The sequence below is a fragment of the Centropristis striata genome, chromosome 23, assembly GCF_030273125.1.
Source record: "Centropristis striata isolate RG_2023a ecotype Rhode Island chromosome 23, C.striata_1.0, whole genome shotgun sequence".
Lineage (NCBI taxonomy): Eukaryota > Metazoa > Chordata > Actinopteri > Perciformes > Serranidae > Centropristis > Centropristis striata.
In genome coordinates, this window is record NC_081539.1 from 18,921,747 (window position 1) to 18,938,107 (window position 16,361).

A 16,361-nucleotide genomic window follows, 5' to 3' on the forward strand; every position below is an offset into this window, starting at 1 on the left:
CACCATGGTGCGTTTGGGAGGAAAAAACTTACTGGCGCAAGCTAATTCGGCAAACCTCCATGTTGGAGGTGAGCTCAGTGCACATTAACCGGCAGTGCTTAGGGTTTTGCTGAACAACAGAATGAGAGTTAATATGCTCCCCAAATTATTAACACATTGTGCATTTATAGCCTCCGATGAGAGGCGAGAGGCAGGCAGGGGAGCCTTCACTCAACATGTCCCCCCCTTACGGTAGGTCGGTTGTGTTGAGACCGCAGAATGCGGACACACGCAAAGACGAAACTCCCTGCCTCCATATTTCAATATGAGATATTAGGTTAATACTTGCTTTGGAGCAGTGAAGAAGAGCCGAATCGCAGGTTTTGACTCGAGGAAGCTGCACGCTTTGCTCGCACGGTGGAGGCAAGGCCTGTGCCAGAGCCAATCATCGTTCAGGAGGCAGACATGGTGCATGGACTAGATGAATCACTAAGCTGTCATGTGTCTGTTTGACATTGTGACTGTGGGAAAGCAAATTATAGGTGACATAATGTTCCTTTTTTCTTTGCTTTCTGGTGCACTGCCAGGCCATAGACTGAGCTAAAAAGCAGAAATACGCTCTGTCAGATGGAAGCTGCCACTAATTGTTGAGCTCAAATCCCTCCATTTTCTTTAGGAGACCACAGCCACCCACCACTTTTAAAAATACATGGTTGCTGCTATTGGCTACAATAGGCATCAAGCAATTACAAGAGTCATGCATTCTAATATGATAGACAGAGGAGAGACTGGGATTAGCTTTGCACTCTTGATGTTATACACACACACACACACACACTAACTGCAAAACACAAACAATCTAGGGCAGCTATTCCAAATCCAATTGTTGTGAACATGAAGCCAGCTAGTTTCAGGCAGTGGGGTGAGTTTGGCCCACACATACCAATTAGGCCCGTTTCCAAAGCAATACTGCACAATGCTGCCCAGAGGACTGCAGCAGAACAAGACTTTGATTTCCCTCAATGTGATAGTAATTTCATATTCCTCTGAAAAGCAACATGGCTACTGAGGCTTGAGTCTCGAGATGAGCAATGAAGAGCAATTCACAACAAGATGCTTGTTCGGTCATTTGCATACAATTTCTCAAACAAATGCGCAAATATGTTGCGACTGGTTTGGTGCGGAGGTATCGGAGGATGAGAGTAAACACCACAGCCTCTGATACGTTCGAACACCAATCCGAGGAGGCCTCTTTCATTGGGCCCGTGGCGTCTCTGGGTAGCTTCGTTAACCGCTTGCTTTTGATCAGTTATTGTCTCTCGCCTTTCCCCACACGTCTGAGAGTAATCCTCGCATCTGGGATCAAAAATCAAGGCCATAACTGAGAATGCAGCCTGTGGTCTTCACGCCGACTAAACGCTGTTGAGCCCAAGTCCCACCACAGCGTATCAGACAGATTGAGGAATAGAGAGGGAGGAGGCATGTAATGAGAGCCAGGAGAATTACTGCTCTCTATTTATAGGGAGTGCAGGATTGTTTACCTTCTTTCTTAGCTACTTGTTTTGACGGGTGGTGAACTGCTAATGAGAGGAGGATTCTTTGCTATATTGTTGTATCACCTTCCCGGTACTTACCGTATGTTGAAAATTACTTGTGAGAGCTTAAGAGCTGTTTTCACGACATGTCTTTAAACTCCTGTGTCCTCCTCGTTCGATTGCGCTCTCCCGTCGTAAAATACAGTCATATTTTTTGTGTTGGGAGTCGCGGCAGCAGCAAGACAGTCCATTCAATCGGGGGAGACTTATTTCTGTGTGAGACGGTGTGGGAGAGCCTATTGTTGGGATAAATCTTCACCCTCTCATTTGAATCACTGGGAATGCTTGATCATTTGTCACAGGGGAGGAGAGAAACCAAAGTACCCCAAAGAGAGCAGAGGTGTTACTGCATGGAGGCGGCCATATTAGCAGAGATATTCTTCAGGATTATGTGCCCCTTCAACCCAGGCCAGGAATTTGTCAGCAGAAGTGCAGATATGGCTCTATCAATAATCCATGGCATTGTGTATTTCCCAACTGATGCCATTATACGGCTGGGGGATGACAGCACTCACCAACTCCATCATCTTATCCACGGGGACCAGGATCTCATAAAGCGCTCTCAACATAGACATCTCATATAACGGGTAATAACTCCAGCCAGTTAATACAGGGGAATTATCAGGGAGAGGAGCGATGAACCCAGCAAAAAACCGGGGCGGCCACCGCTGCTGTATTATGGTCTTGGAGAGAGAGAGAGCAAGGGGATGGTGTCAGAGGATGGGGAGGAAGGAGGAGAGGTATGGGCGACGAGAGAGCATGCAAGATAAGAGGGGGAGAACTGGATGAAGATAAGAGGAGGAGGAGAGAGAAAACACAAAGTGAGAGGGAGCAGGGTTGTCGTGTGAAGCAGAAGTTGAAGAGGAGGAAGAGGAATGAGTAAGGGGTAAGGAGGAGTAAGGGAGACAAATGAGGTAATGATTTAGCAGTGTGAGGGCAGAGCCTCGGCTAAGTATTTGTCATTTTTTTAACTTCATTGAAAATCATCAGAGTTTGAGGAGCCTTCGTTCAGACTAGCACAGTGAAATGGAAGGTATCTTTGCAGTAATGAAGAGCTTAAACTAGTAATCTCCCTAATCCAAATTAAAGCTGACTGTAATTATTTTCATCAAAGTATCATTTAGAGACAGCTATGCTATACATTGTGCATAATAGAGAAAGGGATGAACTCTGTCAGTGGAAATGTAACTTCTGGTAATATTGGCAGTTCCAGTTGTAAGCAGACAGCCAGTGGAAGCCAGTAAAGGCATGATTAACCATGGGAAAATAATGACATCGCAGGCTGCTGGGCACAGATGCCTGACAGATCAACCCTCCCCCCTTCGTAGATTGCATATAGAGCGCTGTGAATGGTGTAAAAATCACCTGATTGTTTTGACATCTTTAACTGAATTTAAAGGCAATTTTGTCAGTTTTTTGTAATTTTGGAGACACTAAGGTATCTGACAAGCTGTACCATCCTGAACATATCAGGAGAATGCTCACTTATTAAATATTTCCTCTTTTTTTTGGCCAAACTTTTGAAACTATAAATCTTCTCATAGCAACTCGAGCATTATTAAAACTTTAAGCTTATGTTTCGGCACTTCCAATATTTGGTGAAGGTGAGAGATCTTGGACTGCAGTCAGAGATCATGGAGAGATATGAAGTAGAATTCGTAAGGACTTACAAAAAGGCAACCAAGAGAATTCAACTGCACTTGCACTTGACTTGAAATTTTTTTTTTCCAACGATGGACTCAAAGTGCATCTTACCCTGTGCTACAGGAGACGACAAAGGAAGCAATAAAGTACTTTCCTTTGCATTTAGAGAATTCAACCAGCTGTTATTATGGCTACTTATGTCATTTTCAACCTTCTTAAGCAAAAAGACTATTTGACCGTAGTTTTAAATATCTTTTGTAATATAAAGTTTTTCATAGTGGCTAACTTTTTTGGAAACAGGGTTGTATATTAATTTCAGAAAACATTACCTCTGAGCAAACTGTAATCAAGGCAAGTTTACCTCCAGAATGCAATTTGGTAAACCAATTACTGTATATGAACATCATTTCTAGGATACAGCATTGGACTGAAAATGCTGGGCAATCAAAAAGAGACTGTATTCCCCCCAAAATGACCTTATCTGTCATTTGACAAAGAGCCCATGTAGTTGAATGGGTTGGAGGACCAGTTAAATATATTTTTTTAGTAATTGCTAGCATATAACAGAGGCCTTGGCATAGGCCCCGCTAGGTTCTCAGGGCCCGTTTGGTAATTCATCAGTCAAAAGGTAAAGATTTTTGACCATGAAAGATATTTTTTTAAATCTCCTGTGTGGAAATATAGGTTTTCAGATTTGATGCCTGACAATGACTCATGCAGTGTTGTTTTTCATTTAATCAGACACCTCCTTTTAGCATAAAGCGTAGCAGATTTTTGTGTCTGCCATATGCTAGGTTAGCATACCATTCAAAGTTCCATAATACCTTTGATTACACTGTAGCAGCCTCAAACACATCAGATGAAATATTTTTCTGAAGCCTGGGTTTGCTTGGATAAATTGCAGAGATGACATATGTTGTCCGAAATCTTTCCTGCATTTACACTCCCTACACAACAAACACTCTAGGGTGAGTGGTGAATGAAGTCTTTGGACAGAATCACTGTTATTTTTCAGAGGGTAAATATAGTGCACTAAGTAGCACATAAGGATGGATGTTGAACTGCTTTTAGGACATCATCTTCATATGGAAGCTGTAACCGTAGTGCTCTCTTATCCAACTGCTTGGACAGTTGTGCCACCCTTGTCATTTTTTTTCTGTGTCACTGCCCATTAAATCTTAAGCAACCAATAATAAGCATCTGGCTCCAACCCTTTATCAGGCCTTTTAGTCTTAAATGTGGGTGGGTGCCAGCCACCAGTGCTATTAGCAGGGAGAAGGACAGGAGGGAGAAAATAAATATATAATAATGCCACCCACCAAGCAAAGATATTCAGTGTTTGCATTTCAGGGGACAATAAAGAGGGCCATCTGTTCCTGTCATTCGTGCTTTATTGTTTTCCTCGGCGGGCCACTCACTTTGGAACACCACATCAAGCCCTCCCCACCTCACTTTCTCCGTACTCCAGACCCCCAGACATAAACAAACTACAGTCAAACCACACATAAATACACACACACACACACACACACACACACACACACACACACACACACACACACACACACACGTATTGCTCTCACCCTTAGCCTTGTACAGCTGTAAGACAAGGAAAGGGCTCAAAGGGCTTATGCATTTTGGATCTTTGGTAGAAAAATCATGACAAAAAAAAGACAAGATGCTGAGGGGGGCATGGCTTTGAATAAATTCTCTGTCCTTGTCCCTCGTGTTGGCACCAGTGGTTGGATGGCAAACATTGCCAAATGTTTTTCTTTCATTCCTGTAGCAGGATCATGAGGAGAGGAGAAAGGGATGGAAAACAAACGACACTTTTCGTCTCCTGGCTTAGGAAAAAGAATAAAGTCTGCAATATTGGCTTAGGAAATGAAAGGCTCCTCGGGGACATCTCTGCCGAGTTCCCAGTTCCCCTCAAAAGGCCTGGCAGCTGGACGTACAATGACTCGGGGGGTCTGTGGTGACAGACATGATGGAGGCCATTTTATACCCAGTTATATAGTGGAAGATTACACCGTGGAGTGAATATGTACGGCCCAGATTCCAAAAGAGTTGGGATGCTGCGTAAAATGCATGTAAAAGTTCAGAGTGTATACTTATGAGAACATAAGTTTATCAGTTTGAAAATACATGTTTCTGTCAAATATGTATTTATGTTTTAGACAACATCCCAACTTTTTTGGAATGAGGGTGGTATAAGAAATATAAGAAATCTGCCTACCAGCCCAGGGGGTTGTGTACTGTACTATTTTGTGACCAGGACGTTGTAAAGGACGAAGTAACAAGGCAACCAGCCCAACATTGGAATTGCAATTTCCGGGTCTGTCATATGATGCTTTTGGGCTCAAAGAGACTTTTTCCCATAGACTTACATTGGGAAAGAGATGCTGTCAATCAGTGGATTCATTTTTTTGTAACGTCACAAAACCTGCAAAAGGGCTTGCTATTAGAATATGATTATGAGTCCAATAGCCTTTTGAAAGTTAAGAAAGATTACATAATTTTTATTCCCATTCAAGTCATCAGAGCGAATCAGAGTATGCTTGATCTAGAGCCATAGAAGAGCTGGGTATTTACGCAGAAGTCAAAGTTTTTTTGGCTTCATGCTCCACAGAGTAGCTTTCATAGGAATGAACAGGGCCTGTCACAATGTATGTAGTTCTTTTTTTTTTGGTGTGTGTAATTTTTTCCATTTCAGTCTTTTTATAGATTAATCAATGTAACGTGTTTGTGAGTGGGCTTTATATGTGCAGGTGCAGATTTGTTACTTTTTGCCAAAGCTAGGCTTGGCTGTTTTCAATGTTTGTGCAAAGCTAAGCTAACTAGCTGCTGGCAGTAGCTCCATGTACGTCATACAGACACTGGAGTGGTTTGGATCTTCTCATCTAACTCTGCAAGAAAGCAAATAAGTGCATTAACCATACTTGCCATTAAATGTAAAAGTATTCTGTCAACATTTTGGAGATCTCAGGTGACAACGATTGTGTTCTGAAGAAGTGAAATTAGACAACATGCAAACCAACAAACCACTCAACATATCTCAAACATACAGTAATTGTGCTTTAATGTTTCTCCTCACACCCCACCATATGAAGATAGGTAGCAGCATAATAACAACAACATCATCTTATTAAAAACAGATATAACTCTTAACTGTTTGTAATGAACAGTATCAGAATTATGTATTTGCTGTAGATATAAACTATGATCTATTCTGTAATGCTTTTAAGACAATGCCATGACTCTTTCATATTGTAAAGCATAATGTATACATCTGCTGCGAATATATAATATCCCACAAGCACTACAAGCATGAAAACACTCCCAAGCCATGTTTTCTCACCAGTGATCTGACTGAATGCAAGATTTGCAGGTGCTTTTCCATCACAGTCAGCAAGGTTAAACTCCAGAGAAATTAAACAAATTGCTCCTCTAATGCAGAGTAAAACAAATGGAGAACTTTAGTGCACATGTGGAACCCTCTTGGGTTCTAATTATGTAAAACTATAGACATCAGAAGGCACTGAATTCTTTAATGAGCACTTGAGAGAACAAAGGGAATTTAAGTGCATGTTAATAAGAGAGGCGAGACAACAGGAGGAGGCAAAATGCCACAGAAAGAATCACTACACATTAAATGGGGGCATTTGCTATCTTACCACCAACGAGCAGCTTCCGACAGTTACACTGGGTGCCACAGAATAGTTGAGATGAATCTATTTCTCACTGTGGTTTGTGGCAGTTAGAATGAGCATGCGGCTAATGTGCTAACAGGTTCTCCATGGAAACAACATACATTAAATTGAGATGAATTGAGTGTCAGCGAATTGATATTTGGCTATTAGCAGCAGAGAGGACGAGCCGATTGGAGCTTGCTCTCTCTACAATCTCCAATAAGTGAAGTGACGACTTCCCCTGGCCAGTGTACCGCATGTAGGAACAAAATTACAGGTTAAACTCCCCTATCAGATCCTGCGGTTGCTCGTGGCTTCCCCAGTGCTTCAGGCATGCTACCATTTGGATCCACTCAATAACAAACAAGGCGTGATGTGTTTGGGAAGCTGTGTTCCACTTCGCTAGTCGGTAGGTTGGCCAATTAGCATTGACAAAGACTCCCGTGTGTATAGGCAGGCAGAGCACCGCCCAGATAGCACATTTCTGTTCTGGAGCCAAAATGGATCGCACTGTGGGGGGTCCTTTAATCCCCACCGTTCCACTGAATAATGTTTTAAATCAAGAAACAGAGATGCAGGATGGTCACCTTCTTATCCACATGCCTGCTGTCTGCATACCATTGCACACCTTGTTAAATTACCATGTGTGCATCTGTACTGTCTGCAGTTGACTATTGGTATGTGTGCAGTAATGTATACATATGCTGGAGTCTGTATAGAGTCTAGCTATGTGATATTTTGAAAGAGAATGAATGGTTGCATAATTTCCTGTTATCAATGTCAGTAACAAATCAGAAGTGAATTACTTTAACAACTAAAAGGTAGTACCTGAATAACTCCAATTCATTATTATATAGTAGATCATTTCAATCAGGATACTCATGTCGTGGTTTTATCTATTTATTGCAAAAATATGCATTTATTTTGGAGGTGTCCCTCTGGAACTCTGCTTCCACTCAAAGATGAGGCTGAACATTGGTCAGCTCACAGGTGGAATAATTCAAAGGTGATTGACCCTCTATTGGACTAGCAATGTGCACATTAATGATAATAAATGTGCATGGCTGTTCAGGTAATTTAGCCTTACCTTGTAGTATCAGTGTGTGAATGTATAAGGTGGGTGTTACAGTCATGCTGTGCTACCAATGCAGTATTATCAAATGATGTTATCCGAAAGTGTTAAATGCCTTGAATGTTGTTAAAACTGGCAAATCTTTTTGTTTGCCTTGCTGCAACCTGGGACTATTATAAGAAGAAATGTCAATACCAACATTTACATCTAAAACATCTTTCTATAAATATAAATGTTTTTTTTAAGATGAGGTATTCCGTCTCATCGCGTCAACGTATAATGTTGTTGAGATCCTGGCCTTTATTCAAACTGTGACTGACCTTTCACCAGGTAACTTTTGACACCTTTGAATAACTTCCTTCCTGCTCTCAGGATTTGTGGAGATGATAATAAGATTGTGATATACACCATTATCAAATAGTGTTCTATTTCTGTGTAGAAATTCTCCGTAATTGAAAATTAGATAAATTATAATACAATATCCTGTTAGGTTAACACACTGTGAAAATGAATCATATTGCTTATTGCAAGCTTATGGTTCTTAACTGAAAAGCAAACTTACAAATTCAGCTTACCCTCTTTTAATTGTACCCAGAAAAACAGATAAATTGACCATGGCAAGACAAATTCATTCCAAATAATGAAACAAACAGAACTCATTGCACAAAGCTTATGTAATTTAATTTGAAATCGTTGAGCAATTGATTTTGTAAAGGACAATATTGCATAAATTAGATTAGTTAGCTTGTAAGCTAATGTTATCTGACAAATGATGAAGCCCACAAATAAGTGTATCCAGGATCTAGAACCCTGAGAATCTTGAGCAGATCTGGTACCTAAAGCAGATTGGTGGTGTTTGCGGGGCTCGCTGAAAATAACTACAGACCTCTGTTCATTTATAATGAAGGACCAAATCAGCCAGTGCAACAGATTTGTATTTAATAGTTTCTGATAACAATTTCAGGCTTATGCTTCACAGGTACTGTTGCACACGTTAGGAGGATCAATTCATTGTTGATTTTGGACTTTTATGGGATTTGTTCACAGTAAAAACATCCTGCAACCACCTGGCTTTATGCAGCTGAGTTTGTTCAACAGGAGCTGGGAAGGCAAGTGTGTTATAAGCGTTATAAACAAGGACTTAAAATTTTATTTATTCCATTCAGATTACAGTTAATATTTTTTTGCCTGAAGTGGTGCATTATATAAAGATACTATTTGCTTCAAGTAGGCCATCCTCTCCCAAAAAATGACTGTGCGTGGTTAATACTTTTATAATGATATGTGAACTGTTATGTGTCTGATATTTTAACATTCTTCCAAAGAATTTCTCCAACACCATTACTTTTTGAAATGGTTGAATTTGTCCTAATCAAACCCCCGTCAAAAAAAACGTGTTCTGAAAAAAAAACTTGGATGGAGAAATATTGACAAATAAGAATGCTTTGAGAAAGGTGTATTTACACGATATGAAAACTTACAATACGATGTATATAGAAGAAACAAATGGAATTTTTCCCCAAAAAGGTAACGCAAATTAAAAATAGCATATGCCCTCTTTCCCAACCTGATGAAATGACTTCAGTATCCAGAAACTCCAGATCGTAACCCCATTACATAAAACCTTAATACACACCATCATGTAATGTGACGTAACAACATCATAATAGTGTATCCTAAACTTAATCAAGTACTTTTTGTGCCTGGTGGTAGTTCTGTTTCCAACGTTAGGACTGTCATGTTATTTTGAGATGAATTGGCAAACAACATACTGTCATTTTACATATGAGGACATATTGGCTTGAATATTACTTCACCATTTATGTGTCTGCTCACATTAAATGGCTAATCTTCTCATCAAACTGACAAGCTTGAGTTCTGACTGTAAATGCAGCATTAGTTTATAAATATCACTGAGCAGCGACTGCAGAAATTAAAAAAGAATATTCATATATACATTGTTATTAACACCCATATGTTGTATCATTTGCTAAGCTCCTTACTGCTCGGGACTTTATGTACCTTTATTGCAAAGTGTTACCAATCCATGCACTTACATTCTCATATCCCAGACATTTGCATATGTATGAGCCTCTCCAGTAAGTGCTTTGAGTAATTGGAGTGAAGGGAGCCATACAATACCAAAGTGATCCGAGGCATGTGATCCAAACTTGTGCTCTCTGTGGTGCTGCAGTTCAGTCAAAATGGGAGTCTTTGTTTGGCATGAATAGCAGCAGATCAGTACTGTACCTTGCAGAAGCGTGAGCAAAACTATGGCACTGACAGAACAAGGTTACCACAGAGATGCTGAACCGTGCTAACTCAAAGCAATCCTCAGAGGACAGAATCAAAACAGTTTGTTCATTTCCTGTCTGACAAATGGAATATTAAAGTATGTCAGTTGTCTTTAAGGTCTTGTGAATTATCAATATGTTTACTCCTCCGTAGCCACATTTGGCCAACTATAGTACAGTCATTATATCCGACACTTTTTCCTCTGTCATTTTATTTACTCTCACCGACCTTAAAAACCTTCTTTGACTATGGCCCGGCCTTCACTTAATGATTAATCACGTTGCTTCAAAATGGTGTGAGCCTTTCTACCTCTCCTCCAACAGCCGAATTAATACTGGAAAAAGAAGAAAGCTATGCGAGTATTTCATCCTATTCTATTCAAATTTCACAGCACCATCTTTGATTTTCATAGTCCAAAGTAAGGTAAGCCCCAGGGCGGTGACGGACTGTCATCCCTCCCCTGGGGGCAGGAACTGCACTCTTCAGCTCCCTAATGATGCGCCTGTCTTTTGAACGAAGAAGCCCATGCCATGGCCTATCACTTAGCAAGCTTAACTAAGCAGGGGCTGCTGGTTTAGACAGGGAGGGAGAGAGGGAAAGACAGAAACAGAGGGAGACAGAGGTGGGATGGTACAGGTTTGCCTCCTGGCAGATGAAAGCTGTCCCTTTTCAGAATTTCAAGCAGAAATGTGACAGGTTTAAAGCACAATTTCTATGACAGAGCCCCTATTAAACCATGAGAAACGTGGCACACAGGTCAATTACTTTGCCATTCAGAGGAAATAAGTCAACATCTTACTCATTGATTTACACAGAATGCAACAAATGAGAACAGGCGTCCTGAAAAAGTCTACAATTTATCTGCTTCAGCAGCCTGGATTCTCTGTATTGTGCTCCTTATAAGAATTAGGTAATTGGAGACATGCTGCAATGAAATACATATTGCATAAATGACAGGCAGTAATACAGCTGTTGTTGTCCCAGTGTCACACTGTAAATATGAACATTCTCAATCTGGACTTGGCATAATCACTGTTTATCCATTATATCCTCCTCTCTCCTGCTGAATGGCAGCACACACCGTTGAATTGCCCTCAATCATTCAGTAATTGATGCTGTGGCATTTCACGCTCGTATTACCCAAAACAGCCTGGGTTTACTCTCACACACACAAACCCTCCACCACTACAACCACCGCCACCGCCACCCTCCTCCCTGTCTGGATCTTCCTCCTTTCCCTAAATATCCCAAAGGCTTCTTTCTCTGCAATTTTAACTTTAGATTGATTTAAGCTCTCCTGGAAGCCAATTTGGTCTGTTTGAATGTTCTTATAATCTCCTGATTTGATTCACCGGGGGGCCTGTTGTTAGTTGAACAGAAACAGCCCATACAGCAGAGAAGTAAAGAATAGCATCACACACATTGTGGAGCAAAGGAAGTACAATCCGCGATGAAAGAGGAGCAGCCTGAGGGTGCAGGGAGTGGCCACAAGGACTCCCTTTCTTCCTCTGTGCTTCTTTTTTAATGGTTAAATCACATAACACACACCTGGGACAGCCCAGGAAGGAGGAAGCAGAGTGGGGAAGAAAGGGGGTGGGACGGGTTGTAGCACCACCCCAAAAAAATCCCTGCTATTTTGAAGGAATATGTGAATATAACAGGATTCTTGTATAGTCTGTGGTAAGGATTAAATCCAGCCCACACTGCCGAACATGGATCAAGAGCTCTTTTTATTCCATTCTGCCCACCGCTAACTGAACAGTTTTGACTGTGTTCTAAGAATCTAAGGGGTTCAACGCAGAACAGGCGGATCTTTTGATGTAGGACATATTTTAAGGTTCATGTGTGGTGTGTTATCACCCCTCATCCCTCTGTTCCTGAGCACACGAGGCTTAAAGAAGACTACAAGTGACTAAAGGGAAGCTGGTTTTCCTTTTTTTCTTAAGATGGATAAAAGCAGTGGCAGTGAATGCCAGAAATATGCTTCCGGATGTCTTTGCATACATGTGCATATGTCCTGTATATCCGTGGGTTCGACAGCTGTAAATTTTGCGAGTCGTTTTGCTGTTTCAGTTGTGCAGAAGCTCAGTCTTGAGCAGCTGGGCTGTATCCTCCACATGCACATTCAGATGAAAGACAGGAAAGGTAGAACCACTTGCCTTAAAACCTCTTTGAAGTAAAGTCAGAAGCTAAAAAATTATATGTGCAGAGATGGGAAGGAGGGAAGAAAAGAACGTAGAGGCTGTGGTATCATCTGGTTAACCTGTGGGAGATGGAAAATCAAGAAGTATAGGGTGAAAGAGAGACGGGGGGAGATGAGGGGGAGACACAGTTACAGAAAGTGTTTTGGGATGGGAATGCACTTGGGGAGTAGAAAAAGCACACCACCTTTGCATTTAAAAACACTCCAAAACTTTGCAATATAAAAGGCAGGAGTAGGAAGGCAGGACACAAAAGAATATTCACAATGCCTCTGCAAAGAAAAAAAAAAAGACGCCGTTTCTTCTGCTTCCTCGCCTCTCTGCCTGGGTAGAGTCTCTCTACGTTGATCACGATTTACCGTCTGAAGATGCATTGGCAGTTGTTGACAGAGACAGAGTTTGTGATGGTAGTCACAGTTATTCCATAGAGATAGACGAGGGAGGGGCGATGAGGGGGAGTCGACTCCCCTCTCTTGTTTTCTTGCTGACTCTCTTAACTGTGTTTACTCTTTCAACACTGACATCCAAAGGTATGCAGAACTGATAAAACTTTCCTGCCAGCTGAAATGTATCACTGATGGAATATAAGGTTAGAAAATATAAGTCCATGTGCCAAAAACTGTGTTAATTTAGTATTATATCCAGAAAAAAAGTAATCAAATTGAATAACTCACTGCATTTTTAGCTTCACTGATTAAAATGCACAATGAGATCATCCTGTGTTTTTAATTCATGGTTCAATTCATCAAATAAGGCGAGCTTTAAATTGTCCCTCTTCTTCAGGAGCCAACTTGTCAATCAGACAACTATTTATGAGAACAAAGAAGTCCATCTTTTATCTATTTTCAGAGAAAAATAGTTAAAAATGAATGAAACGACACATCATGCAGCTCCTATAAAGATCTACAAAACCATTAGCCCGACTAATGGTCTTGTAAGATGAATAGGATGAAACAGCTTGTGAAAAAAAAATCCAGATTTTAAAGATTAACAGATGGTGAAAAAGCCTCTTTTTACAGTGGCACGGAGACCCAACACTTAAATTTCCATCCCAATAATCTACGAGTCCCATTTTAGGTGAAATTTAAGAGATCCTATTGTACGAGGCCTTATTCCCCCAGGGAAGGCAAGCACTGTGAGGCACTGGTGGCAACGCAGGAGAGGCTGTGATCATGCCCAAGTTTCATCTGAAGCGTCTGAGCCGTGATCGCAGGGAAACTTCAAGTAAAAACCGCAAGAGCAGAGAGTGGAGATGAGAGAGGGGGAAAAAAACAACTGATTTCCATCAAAACAGATTGTCAAACCAGATGGGGACTATTCGAGAACTGGGGCAGAGTGGATGGGGAGAGACTCTGATTGGGCAAATCTCAACACAAACCAGACACTAGCATCAGAACAAAATGGATCTCCTAAGCACTGCTGTCATGTAATTCTAAATGGTTTTAAATAATTCTGAATTAAGTTTTTATTCAATATACTGAATATTAAAGTATTCAAAATGATGGAATTCAGCATGGGATTGTAGGCTTTGTAGAGAGCCGCTTTATGTGGAGGATTCAGCTTCTCTGGAGTTGCACTCTCAGGGTCAGTTGTGATGGCTGTTTTTAATTTCCTGGACAGAGAAAGTGTCTCTGACCTCTCACCTTTGACTATGATGTCGCTGCGTTACCGATGGTGAGCCTTTGTGCTTGTGTGAGAGTGTGTATTTCATTAATTCCTCCTCCTCCTGAGCCATCAGTGCTCCTGGAATGATTCTGCATGCTCTGCCCATTATCATGGTGCCTCTGGCAACACCTGAGCAAAGCTCATCAGCATGCCAGCATTGATCCGGCACAAGGTTCTCCCCAAAGTGGATTGGCTCTAACGCATCCTTTAAACATGTTATCTGAGCCAACGCACGCTCGAGCCTCCAACAAGAGGCTCTTTCTGTCAGCCATAGAGCACACAGAGTAAACACACGAGCTCATTCGCAGGCCAAGAGAGGACTGCATTAGATGTTGTGATGAAGTCTGTTCACATAACCAAAAATATGATTTTTAATTTCTTGCATTAAGAAAAAGAAGCACTCTGATGAAGCAAAGTCGGTGAGAACATGCAAAATCACCACTCAGATTTTAACTCCATAAGTTTATAAATTAAAGGAATAGTTCACATTTTAGGGGAAACCAACTTATTCACCTTCTTGCAGAGAGAGATGGATGAAAAGACCAATACCAGTCTCATGTCTTAACACTAAATATGTAAGAAACCTTGCATAAAAAGCAAGCAAAGCAACAAGTCCTCCAAACCATACAACCTTATCATAATTTATTCCTACACTTAAATATAACCCACTGGAGCATTTCCAAACATAGCTCCCTTACTGGATGCAGGAGATCAACATAGCCTCATATGTTAAACATAAAAGTCTCAGTTTCAAACACATTGTTAATATTGTGAAATGGGAATAGATTTATTAGGCTTTGGCAACAGAACTACTTCCCTATGGTTGGGGCAAAACACGACATGGTCGGGCGTTATAAAAGATGGTTAAAAAAGCCAAATAAATGCTTGGAAATGCTGGAAAGTTGACAGTGAAGTATGTAGTAGTAGTTATGTTGGTGACGTAAAAAAGGTGACACACAGTTAAGTCACAGTTCTTCAAATAATGTTATTAACTTTCATTTTCACATGGTACATGATTACCAGTCTCCTGGGCAACAGTTGTGTTTGTTTGAACCACGCACCCGCTTTACATTGTTTCTATTTCCTCCTTGGCTACATGGTGGTGTAGTGGTTAGCACTCTCGCCTCACAGCTGGAGGGACGCTGGTTTGCTTCCCGCCTGCGGTTCTCCTGTATGGAGTTTGCATGTTCTCCCCGTGTCAACGTGGGTTCTCACCGGGTACTCCAGCTTCCCCTCACAGTCCAAAAACATGCACTTAGGTTTAATTGGTGACTTGAAGTGCATTTCTATATTTGGTTATATTGTCTGAAATGGCTAGCATGTTTCTATATTTTGTTGTTTTGTTGAGTGTTCAAGGCTTTTTCATATGATTGTATGGTTGGATTTGTAATGCTTTTATATAATTGGTTGTACTGTCGCAATTTGGCAGTTTCTATATCTGGTTATATTGTTTATATTCGCACCACATTTCATTACGCTTTGGCAAACTCATAAAGATGTTTTCTTAATTTCCTGCCGTTTTTCCTATTTGCATGCATATTTTTTAGCTGCAGCACATTGAGCTCTCTGGGTTACTGTAAAAAACGACCTTCCTTTCCCTTCATATTCCCTCCTTGGGCTTCCTATGTCAGGTGGGGGGAAAATGAAGGTGATTATTGACAGTCAGATGAATTTCCATCCTCGCTGCAGTGGACTTATCGCAGACCGACCTCAACTCTCCAGCCTATCTAAAGGCTTCTTTCTCTCTTTTTTTTTTTTGCCCTTAAACATGCCTGTAGCATTCCTCAAGGTCCCCCGTGATGCCTGAGGCTGTGGAGAAACTCAGATGAACACGGATCTCAATTCAATTCCTCCACCAAGCCTCTCCACCCATATGTTTATGATAAGATGAGCTTGACATGCTCCAGCTTTTATTTCCTTTCCCATGGAGACATTGATCTGACCTGCAGCAACGTGCAATTTGTCAATATCGGAATTCTTAAAAGGTTCATAGGCAAAGAATAATGACATGAATTCCAAGTCCCGTGAAAAGATATGACACTTACCCTCCTGAAATGTATATTTTTCCTATAAAACATTTTATTGAGAAATGCAGGGGCTCCTTAAATCCTTCCTATTTCTCCTGCCTCTTACAATACCTTTGAGTATAGTGTGCTGCTCTGTGTGTCACGACTGGAAATCTGCAAATAAATGGGTCTCTACATGACAAAAGCACTTGTAT